The 13,040-nt window shown below is 30.8% G+C and overlaps 1 pseudogene; it reads right to left on the reverse strand.

Moving 5' to 3' along the window:
- Nucleotides 1-426: 426 nt before the first annotated feature.
- LOC112738413 (cyprosin-like) lies at nucleotides 427-4,733 on the reverse strand (annotated as a pseudogene).
- Between the last annotated feature and the right edge of the window lie 8,307 nt (nucleotides 4,734-13,040).

The following is a 13,040-nucleotide window of genomic DNA, read 5'->3' on the forward strand; positions in this document are numbered from 1 at the left end:
AAAGTTTGTTTAAACATACAAGAGGTCTTCGATCAAGAGATCCTCTTTGGTTCACCAAATTTGTTTTGCTTAGAATTTTATTAAAAAAAACGAAATTAAAATATAACGCTATTGTGTTATTTTTTTCTTTATATAATCTTAAAAATAAAAAATACTAAAAATAAAAATATAAATCATATAAATCTTAATTTTTTTAGGAATTAAAAATTAAAATATTACTTTATTCTTTTGTTTTTATTTTAATGTATTGGCTGTTTCACATGTATATATGGTTATTCTCTCTCTCCCCCCCCCTTCCTTTCTCTCTTTTCTCTGTTCTCACGGCGAACACCACAAAGTCACAAACGAATTGAAAATTAATATCATTTCTTTTCTTTCTTATTTTTCATTAACGGGAATGCTATGTTATAAGTCTCAAGAAATCAATACTTGAAAAAAGAATCTTATATCGGAGGACCCTGCCACAATACATACCAATACATACCCGGATTCGATTGCCGGCTGGTGCAATTAAGCTTCTTGTTTTCTCCTGTTTGATCTTTAGTTCTTTACAATAACTAGATAGAGAAACAACAATGCAATGCCCCACAAATATCCTTTTAATGTCCATCACCCTTTTCAACCAATGTTAAATGTCACAAATCTTATTAATAAGATCTACGAGCCATCACCATTTACATGAGGCCCTAATACGTAGATATTGTGACTTTTTAAGGGGCAGCAACCTATGACCAAAAAGGGGCAGCAACCAATTATTTTCTGCGTCTGAGTCCTAAATGAAAATCTCCACATTTTCTTAATAAAGAATCACTATATTATGCAGCTTCTGCAAACCCTATACTTTGATTACCAAAGTCAAACACAGTGTGATATTTCCCTAAGAAAATATCTCCAAGAACCCTGCACATCATGCATTATTACTGTCACACACTTGAAAAGTGATAGAGAAAAATGTGAGCAGCAGGCTCAATTTTTTGCATTGATTTAGAAGCAACATAAAACATTAACCATATAAAACGTTGATAAAATAAATTATGGAATTACCATAGGGGACCTTGCGGTGGCGGCACATCTAGAGCAACAAAGCCACCATAGCAGACGCTAGAACTTCCTTCTTCAACTCTAAGGACATACTATTAAGGGGGGAAAAACAGCAAAAGACAAAAGCCAAAAAATAAACTAACTAAATAAGGAATACTGAAAATGTGGAAGATAAAGAAACAATAACCAAATACGGATTGCATTAAAGAACTTTAAAGTATGCATTTTACCAGACATTTTCTGTGAAAGGAAAAAGAAGCAAAAATGGGCAATGAGCCGGGTATCTCGAATAAATACAATTAACATTCTCACTTTTGTAGTGCCAAAACAGAAATGAAGGTAAAAAAATCATGTTGATCTAATAATAATAATAATAATAATAATAAAATAATTGCAAGACTCAAACCTGTTGTGGAGAAAGAGGAAAGGATCTGTTTCCAATTGTGAATGATATATGCGGCATAGCAGCAATACTATTACAATCTACAAATACTTGTCCCTCTGGACTTGGGAGCTTCTCACACAGCTTTTTTACAAATTGAAATTGACAAAATGGGAAAGATTGTAAGTCTAAGAACTATATATAAATAAGACAATTAATCTATACCGGTGTATCATAAGAACAGCAACCTCATCCACATATTTTAGTATTTTCTCCTTCAGATTACTTTGCTTGAGCTGAACTTGTATCCAGAAGACAATCATATCGCAAAAAGTACAAAATGGGCTCTCCTTGGAAGTTGAACCATCCAGATTTTCGTCATGCACCACTGTTTCGATAACATTACTGCATTTCAAAGTTAGCCAGATTTTATTAGAATTCAGAAGCAAAACAAAGGAACAAGTAGTCATGTAATAAAATTAGGGAAAAAAAATTGTACTCCTTTTGATATTTGTCATGCGAACAGAGTCCAATGTTGGCACATAAAATTTCAGGATTTAGCTGCTGAGACATAAGGTGTGTAATGGATGATTAAATTTTAGGTAAAACTATGTATAACATTGTAAGAGTATTAGGGGAAAGGACAAAAAACAAACCCCGGAGATTAATGCATCCCATATCTTATCACCATAGTTGTGGATAATGCTTTTACACTCAAGACTCACATATCCTTGTGCTCCAATGGCATGGTTAATTTGAGTTACAACAGTCTGCAGATCGATGAACTAGGTAACTAACTAGTAAGAAAAAGATGCCAAAGTAAAAGGAAAAAGAAAAAGATGCATTAAAATACAAAAAATACTATGTCTGATATCATACAGTTGGACCAGCAATTGAAGAGATTCCTGAATCCACAATTGCAGCACAGCTACCCTCACATAACCCTACAATGTTTTCATAGAATTTTCCATTTGTCATTCAGAGCTACGATCGCAATACAATAGCACATAATCGCAGTCAAAACATTAATGCTACCCAAAATTGAACCAAAAGATGCATTAATAGTTTTAGTTCTTGAATAGCCTTCCTAAAAAAGTTAGCAATAGATAGGTAACTTACTAATAAGATGCAATGCTTAGTAACTATTATAATATCTTGAAACATAGTATTCATGTCCAATCATAAACATAAGAAATAGTGAAACAAACAATGCATATAGCTTAAATATCTTGCTAGAAATCATAGAAATGTAAGAGAACCTGTTGATCTATTTGCAAGTAGAACATCTCCAACATCAATCTGAAGGTACAAGAGAAAAAGTTAATATTGACATGGTTGATGAGGAGTATTAGAGATGAAGTTCTAAATCTGGAATTAACCTGCCAGTAACCCTTTTGAGATATTGGAACATAAGTGTGTTCACCTCTAAAGTGTCTCGAGTTAATACCACCAAAGACAATCTCACCCCCTATCTCTGCCATTGGATCTTTATTTAGCCAAAGAGAGAAAACATTTTGATATATGTACCCTTGATCTATCATATTGTACCTGTATTCATAGAACTAATCACTCTTTTGAAGAATCGTACTTTAAACTAGTCACACCACTAATCATGCAATATTGTTTAATAACTATATGATAAGAGGAAAATGAAGAAATAGGTGAATTATTGAAACACTCAAATAAACAAATAAAGTTACCACACTGGTGTGATTTCTCCAATTGAAATATCTTTGAATCCAAGTCCAAGTATCCCATCATAATGCAAAGCTAAAAGGGCCAATGATCCTTCCTTTGTAATTTCAGCGAATACCTGCAGAATGGAAAGTACCCATCTGTCGATGCAACTAAGAAAGCATATGAAACTTAACAATACTGTTTGAAATAAAATAAAATAAAGAGGGTAAAATACTGACTTGCTCTTTGATGATGATATCCCCAACTTTTACAACATCTTGGCTGAAGAATCCATAAATGGATCCATGGCCATAAGATTTTGCAAGATGTGCCTAGATAATTTTCCCAATCAGTTCAACACCAACTTTAGAAACTGAGTTTCACAAAACAAACCTTCTGTTTGTACTTTGTACATATAAAACCAAACAGAAGCATGTCAAAAAGAAAAACATTACGATACATCATCAAATATCAAAATAATCCAAAGATACCTACCAATTTCAGTATAGGTGCTAGATATCTTTGACTTGTACTTGGAATGAAAATAGCAAGGAATCTGCATTGCAGTCACATTTATTTCTAAAATAAGTTCAATCTGAGAAACTAGCATTGTTCCCAAACCCATTATGTGAGGAAGAGTTTGTTTTTCATGTAAAGTTATCAAACTCTCGAGCAACCTCAAACTTTCACGAGTTTATGAGTTTAGATTCTCAAATCGAGTTTATGTTTTTCTTGTAAACTCATAGCTGAGTTTCTCGATTCGAAATTACCTAAGCTCCACGAGTTTAGATGAACTCTCGAGTTTGATTACATTTGCTCTATTGTAGTCTTAAAAACATCCGAAAACATTAAAAAAGGATAATTCAATTAAAAAGTTTTGCTAACTAGAGCAGGGCAATTCTTAAAGAGTCAAACAAAAATGTCTAACTTTTCAATGCAATAAACATGTCAAACTCTTCAGAATTATTTCCAATTTTGGCTCCTTAAGCAGAACTGGATAGCAAAACCTTAACTAACTAACCATGCTAACTGTCCATAAAATCAGCCAACAGTGTAGAATACGAGTTAAACTATACATGTATTTATACATAAATATATGATAACTGATTTTTGGTGTGCACGTTACATTTCTGTTAACTAACTTACAGAAAAGATGCATTTGGAAGAAGGGACCCATAGGTTTGAGCTTCCAGTGTCAAACACAACATTGAAGTATTGTGGAGGTGAACCTATACTAATTTCCCCAAAATACTGTGAATCAAGATAATTCTTAAGATACACAACATTAGGAGTTGAATCTGTTTTAACGTCACTCCCTAAATCTCCGGCATTAGAAACCTTCTTGATTCTCGCAGCACTAAGACTCTGACGGTCCAAATTCCTCTTTCTTAGATTATACCTAACCAAACCATCATCACTAGAATCTGTAGAAGCCAAAGAGAATCTTAATCTTCCACACCAAACACACATCAGAGAAATGAAAACCAGCACATACTTGAAATTGAAACCCATGATTACAAGTCATCTGGTTCAACATGACAAAAACAGTTTCAGTTAGTTTCTAATCAGACTAAAGAGGTCAAAGGTTCATAGTGAACTACTAATTAAGCTAAATACTAGAAAATTAGAGTTAATAAGTAACGATTAAGGTGTATTAGTAATAATAATAATAAGCATAAAGGTGAAATTACAAACCTGGTGAAGTGATGATGGTGATTAGTATTATGTATTATGTATTATTCATTCCAAATTAAATTGGACAATCCATATTGCTATTGGCTATTGCTCTTTCACCTTTTTTATTCTTGTACGCCTCGTAAGCACGGTCAGAACTCAGAACTCACAAACGTTAAGACTTGGGAAAAATATTTGTATACTTACAAATAGAATAAACTACTATAGTACTATTCTACTTAGAATAGTTAAAACGTTCATAATTTTTTTTTTTTACAAATAAGCGAAATTAATTTCGTTCGTTTATAAATGCATTTATGTGTTCTAATTTTTTTTTTAAACTCATACTTTATTCTACTAAATATCTATCTTTGTATTTCAGTATTTCCTTTTTCTTCTTTTGTAGTTGTTTGTTCATCATGTTTAAAAATAAAATGTTGGAAACTTATAATATAAGAAATTTGAAAACAGAAAAAAAAAACTTGTTTCATGTCAAATTTAGATATCAAATACAGGTATTTATATTGAACTATACTCTATAAAATATAAACACTGAATAACTATTACTAATCAATTATTCATGTACATATTTATATTTATAATTTTATAAAGGAAAAGTCTAGGGACCAGCAACTTTGTTAAATTCTGGCCAGCATGTAACCAGCAAAAAAAAGTGAGCTATTGAATGAAATTTCACACCCATCTCACACCATTAAAACCATCATTGATAGTTATTTGATAGCTACAAACCACAAAGTTACTTGCCCCCTAACATTCCTCTTTTATAAATAATATAATTAAATTTGATTCACACTTAAAATCAAACTTATATAAGCAAAATTAATCTACACTCATAATCAAACATTATAAAAATATAATTAAACTAAACTTATGTTACAATTAAAAACGAATAAAAGTATAACAATATAATTGTAACTGATTTTTGTGTTTTTAAAAGTTGGTTATGCTGGTATAAGAAAAATTTGATTATAGTATTATTAAATTTTGATTCTTTTTACATAAAAATTTATTATTTTGATAGTTCATAATTTGTCAAAAAATTTATAAAGCAAACATATAAAGATATAAAATATATAGTGATTGCTTTTTTCATATCATAAAGTATTTTTTATTTACATAATATTGCTCTCATAGTTATTAGCATGCTAAATACTTCTTAAACAATGGTTTAAAATGAGAAATTCAGAAAATCATATCTACTATGAAATTTCTAAAGTTCGAAACAAATCATCTATAATAAAATCATATATGTAGTTTTCCCAAAACTAAAAAAAAAAAAAAAAAAAAAAAAAATCACATATTCCCCCCTTTTTTTTTCTAGCTTGTTAAGAAAATTAGGAAGGAATTGCTTAAGACAAGTTAACCGTACCTAATAAACTTGAACCTTTTATGGAAAACACCGCGTAGTTTCGCCTTATGAGAGATGCCAATTTGTCAAGATGAGTCATGAGTATATTCATCAATGATATTTAGAAGATTTTAAAAAATTAGTTTAAATAGTTTAAAAATATTTTATTTAGTATTATTAATTATTATTAATAATTATATAAGTTTACATATACTAAATCTATAACTATAGTCACCAAAAAAAAAAATCTATAACTATAATTTTTATATATAAAAAGTTATAAATATTAAATTTAAAAAATAACTTTAATTATTGTCTATCTGTATTTAGAGAGTATTTATTTGCAGCACGGTGCTAAGAGGATCGGAAGTTGCTTTCTTTTTAGAAACTTACGCATGAGTTCCACTAACCAAAATTCCGGAAGGTTACCAATTTGGCACATGTTAATGAATTCTACTTGGATTCAGTCTTCTCTTCTCCTTTTGTATTGTATTCTATATTTCTATTTACTTCTTGGATTCTAGTTTCTGCATTATCCAGTATCAAAATATTTAATTACAGAAAAGCTAAGGCACAATTGTAAGACTTCGGATTTTTACAAAATTAAATAATAAATTTATTTATAATTTATTATATTTAATTAAGATTATATTTTAAGAGATTTTATATATATAAATTAAATAATTTTTTATTTATGATTTAAAACTTTAGTAATTGAATAATAAAAAGAATTTTATATGCTTTAAGTTGAATAATTAGATTTATTAACTTTGTTTCATGATTATAAGAGAAATTGATTTTTTTATTATCTCTAATTATTGAATTGAAGTATTAATTTAAAAATAAATTTTAAGTTGATAATTAAATAATATTTTTATAGATATTATTATTGGATTAAATTTGGAATTTTGTTTAATTAGGGTTAAGATTGTGTTTTGGGGATTTAGGGTTTAGGTGCTGTTGTTGTTTCCGTGGGGGTTGTTGTTGTCACTGTCGCAATGAATTGAAAGAAAAGGGAATTATCACGATAAGTTACGTGGACTCAACTAACTGAGGTAGGGGTTTTTCTTAAAATCTATTTTACATTATAGAGTTGTGATAAATAGATATTGATGCAAAAAGATATACTTCTGTGATTATATTTGTCTTGTGGATGTGATGGTTTGTTGGACTGGATTATCGGGTGTTTGATTGCGTGAGTGGTGTATGGTTGTTGATAAAAATCGGTTTAAAATGTTATTTACTTGATTATTATGAAAGGTGGATTTTCTTGGTTTTGGAGTTTACTTGGTAATATAAATGAATCGATTTTGGAAATAATTTGATATATGAAAATAAATTGATTCTAGGAGCGGTTTGATTTTGAGTTGGTCTGATTTTTAATAAATGATTTAATATTTGAGCTGATTTGATTTTAAAAAGAGTTTTATTGTTGGAATTGGTTTAATTTGAAAATAATTTGATATTGGAACTAGTTCAGCTTTGGAAAATGTTTGGGATTTGAAAAATGTTTGAGAAATGATTGGATGGGACCCGAAAAGGGTGGCAGTGTCCGAGTTTTAGAAGAGATGCTGCCGAAATTTTATAAAATTGAAAGCTTTATTTGGAGTAATTAATGAAAAAGATTTGTTTTTAAACCTTATATGTTTTAAGATTGATTTATTTATCAAAGAAAGAATTATGTTTTGAATTGGGATTGTTAATGGACGGAATGAAAAGAAGGATTATGAGGATTTTCTTTGAAATATGGTTTTTGAATGAATTTGAAAATGAGAGATTGATAAATGATTATGATGTTGAGAAAGTTGAGAATGTTGATATATCGATTGAGAATGTTGAGATATGATCTTTGAATTATTCATATGGCTTATGAATTTGAATTATCTGAGACACGAGGTTCCCTGGATAAAGTACCATGGCTTGCCACTACGTGTACCATGTTGAAAATTTGATACTCTGTTGACCCTACAACGTAAGTGTGATCGGGCACTATATAAATTCTCGGGAATGTAACCCCATTGAGCAATATTAATTATTTGAAAAAAAACTATGCATAGACTCTTGGAGATGCACGTCGGGGGGACAGTCTAAGTATTTTCAAACTTGTCGGGTTGGCTAGATAACCGACAGATGAGCCTCATCAGCCATAGGACAAGCATACATCATATGCATTTGTATACTTTGCTTGGGTTTGAACGTGTTGGTGTGCCTATTTGTTAAACTGTTCTTAACTGCTACCTGAACTATTTGATGTAACTGCTATCTAAACCTGTGTTTTCCTTGTCTGTCTTGCCTGTGTTTGTCCTAGCGTGCCACATTTGAGAATGAACTTTGGTGCTGAATTATTTGATTGTGTGGTTGGTTTCTGATTGAGATTTTCTTATAAGAAAGGAAAGGTTTCGAATTTCTGAAAGATTAAACATTGTTTCTTTGAAAAGGTTTTGAACGATTACCTATTAGTTTTTAAAAGATTCATAAGGCAATGATAATCACTGAGTTTGAAAACAGTTTTCTTATTAAATATCTTCTTATGACAACTTTAAAACTCCATAGTAAGACCGTGTGGTTAGGTTCTCACCCCCTACAGCTTTACCTTTTCAGGAACCAGATGAAGAAGCATTAAGAGGAGTTATACTACGTTTGGTTTATATGTTGTCGTATTAATTAGACTATTTTCTTCCCTCGTCTTTGTTATTACAATTTTGTAAGAGGGATAGGAGTTGTATGTTTTATATATATTATGTAAGAAGTCTTGTATATGAATCCATGCCTGCTTGTTTTTTTAAGATAAAATATTTATTTCCGGTTTTCAAATAAATCAGCGATACGGTGTTGAGTCACAGGCTCCTATTTTAATATTAAATATATAAAGTAGTCTAAATACTTCTTGCTATCAGAGTAGCGCAGCCGGAAGCGTGACATTCTGATAGTGAGGGTGTTACAACAATGTTTGTCATTAAAATCAAATTTTGAGTAAAGTATTATTTTAATTTTTTTAGACTAAGTTTTAACTTTTTTAGTATTTAAAATATCTTATTTTTATTTTAAATATTTTATTTTATTATATTTTAATTTTTTGGTTAAAATTATTTTTTGAAAATATCTTTTTTCTATTATTATTATTGTCTTAGTTTTCTTATTCCTATACTATATTCGGTAAAATTTTAAGATTTTTTTAATCTCCCATGTAAATCATTAAAAAAGAGAGTCGAAAGCGCAAAAAATATACCTAAATTCACTTTTAAATTGAATGCTTTACAACAAAACATATTTTATATTTCGGTAGTATCTATTTGGTCCATTTGGTTTTAAATACCAATGACTTAATACTTTTAAGTAAGTAATGAGATGAGCCTCAAATGTTATTGTTTTTTATGGATTTAATCTTTTCACTCATAGCACCAATAAATAATATCCCACATAAAATGAGATAATTTTTTCAATGAGATACTAAGGGATAAATATTGTTTTGGTCCCTAATGTTGATGGTCAGAATCAAAACCGTCCTGATGTAATTTTTGATTTAGAATCGTCTTTAATGTTGCATTTCATTTTAAAATCGTCATTTCTAATAAATTTTTTTTCTACATGATAAAAATACCATTTTTTTCCACCATTTCATTCTTCTTGTTCTTCTTCTTCTTTCAGGAGAATTGTTCTTCTTCTTCCATTAACAAATTCTTCAATTACATATTCAGAACAATTTCAGAAGAACAAATTCTTCTTCCATTAACAAAACTCAAAATTTCAAAATTTTAAATACAGTTAACAAAATTCAATTACAAGAATTAAAAATACCCAAATTCATCTTCAATTACAAAAATAAAAAATCTATAAATTTAGAAAAATAAGAAATAGATTAGGAAACAAGAACAGATTAGGAAAATAAGAAACAAGAACAAAATAAGAAACAAGAACAAGAAATAAGAACAGATTAGGAAAATCCAGAACAAGAACAAGAACAGATTAGGAAAATCCAAAACAACATCAAATTCAATAGCAAAATAAAAAATAGAAGAATCAAAAACAGATGCAACAGATGCAGAAAAATAAGCAAATTCAATAGCAAAATTCAACAAATGCATAAGAAGAAGCAAAATTCAGATGCAACAGCAAAAACAGATGCAGAAAAAACAAATTTAACAGCAAAATTCAATAGCAAATTTTTTCAGCAAAAACAACAAATTCAACGACAAAATTCAACAGCAAAATCAGAAACAAATGCAGAAAAAGAAGCAGATGCAGAAGCCGAAGCAGAAGAAGAAGCCGAAGAAGAAGTAGATGCAGATGCAGAAGAAGAAGCAGATGCGAAAGCCGAAGCAGACTCACTCGCGCATCTCCTCTCTTCGCTGTTCTGCTTCCCCGACGGCAGCTCGTGGGCGAATCAACGGTGACGGCTCAGCGGCGTGGTCTCCCTCCAAGGCCCGATGACAACGCGATGGCGGCGGTGAGCCCTAGCAACGCTGGCATCTCCTTTCCCTCTTCTCTTCTCCCCCTGTCGCAGCCCCTCCTCATTTCTTCTTTCTTTCTTTCTTTTGGGTTTCCTGACGGCGACGGCGGCTCCAAGCTTCGCCGCCGACGCCGTCCCCGCTCCCCCTTCCCCTTCCCCCTCTCCCTTGCCCCTTTTCTTCCCCCCTTCCCATTTTCCTTTCTCCCTTCCCCCTGGCGTTCTTTTTTTTTTTTAATTTTACTTATTTTTTATTTATTTAAATAGGGATATTTTTGTAATAAAATAAAAAATTTTATTAAAAATGACAATTTTAATACGAAATAAAACATTAAGGATGACTCTAAATAAAAAATTATATTAAGGACGATTTCAATTCTGACTCTCAATGTTAGGGAACAAAACAATACTTATCCCATATACTAAATGACATTTGTTCTTACATTGAAATGTTGAGTTTTTCATTAGAATAATCTATTGACTATTTTTTCCTTCTAAACTCAATATCCTCAAATAACTATTAACTTTCTATCCAAATATATATCTTAAACTAATACCGCTAAAATAGTGCAATATTAAGCAAAAATTTAAAACTTTATAAAAAATTTAAAATGCAATTTTCAATGTTCTTTTTCGTAGTGATTGTGATAATAAAGTAGGAGTGGTTATACTTAACTTAAATGAGGTAGAACTATGATATCATCAAAGAAAAATTAGTAGTTGAAGTAAATTTAGGATTATTATAAAAAAAATACTTGTAGAAACATATATTTGAATTTGTAAATAACAATAAATTTATTTATTTCTAGTTGAACAAGAATTACAAAATTTGTTAAAGTAATTGGTTTTCGAATTCACTTATGCTTTATGAATCTGTGGGATTGCTTTCAGTTTCTCTTGTTGTTTCTGAATTCGTTGCAATACTGTTTTATTTTTTAACTAGTCTCTGTTTTCTTGTTCTCTTAGCTGGTGGTGTTTTATCGGATTCGGATTCAGATTCGGAAAAAGTGTCATCTTCCGAAGAAGAATCCAGATCAACAATTTTCTTTTCTTCTTTCTTTTCTTTTCCTTTCTCTTTCCCCTTCAAAAAAGTTAGTTTCTTCTCCACCTTCTCTTTTTTTGTTTTTTTCTCCTTTATTTGATTTCTATACAGAAGTCTATAAAACACAAACTTATTTAGTTAGTAGAGTATTTTAAAATCATCTGAAATGAGAAAATACGCTAACAATCGGTGAATCAAAATGAGCAGAAACACTGCACCATTCATGTGCTGAATAATACGTGATAAATATTCAATCATAAAGAAAAATATTTCTGCATGCACAAGGACTCAACTGAACACACTAAAAATCAAGTGAATCAAAATTACAAACTCCACTGAGCCGAACAATATACATGTGCTGAATAAAATGTGATAAACATTTAATCATCAAGAAAAATATTTCTGCATGTACAAGGATTCAAATGAACACACTAACAATCTAGTGAATCAAATTAGAAACTCCACTAGATAGAAAGAAAATAAGAACACATTTCATTCAAAGCCCTAGTTACGCGAAAAAAATGGAATAAGAATAAGTCGATCTACTAAATGAAGCAACTCAATCCAATAAACTTAAAATGCAACTAGGAGAAATAAATTAATTATAACCTAAAACACAACCTTATTTAGTTAGCATACTATTTTAGAAGCATCTAAAAACAAAATTTCAGGGGGAAATTTTTGTTTAATTTACCATTATATCCGTTGCTTCCTGAGAAATCTGGTCGAGCATCATCTTCTTTGTCCAGTGGGCCACCCACGGTGGTGGGAGAGCATCAAGTCCATCCAAGCGAGGGAACTTATTTTTATGGAAATAAATTAGCATCAAAACAAAAACACAGCCGTCGACGGGCTGTTTCTTTCCCTTTCTCTTGTTTTTTATTCCCTTCCTCAAGGAGCTGAGCACATGATTTGTCCAATCCCATTGTCGGATGTTGTCCACTCGAAGGGCAGGCGGCTTATGGATCGGGGAGGCCATGCTTACCGTCGTTGGTAGCAAGAAGCACTTCTATACGAAGACGACAAAAGTCTTCTAGAATTTTTTCCGATTCTCCTCCCCTTCAACACTCATATCCAGGACAGACTTTGTCAAAGACGCCAACGTAATACATTTTAGGCTGTCAATTATTGTCTTGTCTGCCTCATTCAGGCTGTCATACTCAACCTTTTCAGGAAAACAATTCCCTACAATATTTTAATAGCAACAAATCAGCTAAAAAGACTCAGTTTAATTTTTTGTACCCTAATGAACCGAAATTAAAGAAAACAATGAACCGAAAATAAGCAGAAAGTGAAAAGTGTATTACCGCCGTGGTTTATGCCCAGCGCAGCTGCTATTTTGCCAGGTGTTATGTATATTTTTCCATGGAGAGTTTTCAAGCATCCATGATAGTCATCATAGCAATCA

Source organism: Arachis hypogaea, chromosome 13, assembly GCF_003086295.3.
Source record: "Arachis hypogaea cultivar Tifrunner chromosome 13, arahy.Tifrunner.gnm2.J5K5, whole genome shotgun sequence".
In the NCBI taxonomy this organism is placed as follows: domain Eukaryota; kingdom Viridiplantae; phylum Streptophyta; class Magnoliopsida; order Fabales; family Fabaceae; genus Arachis; species Arachis hypogaea.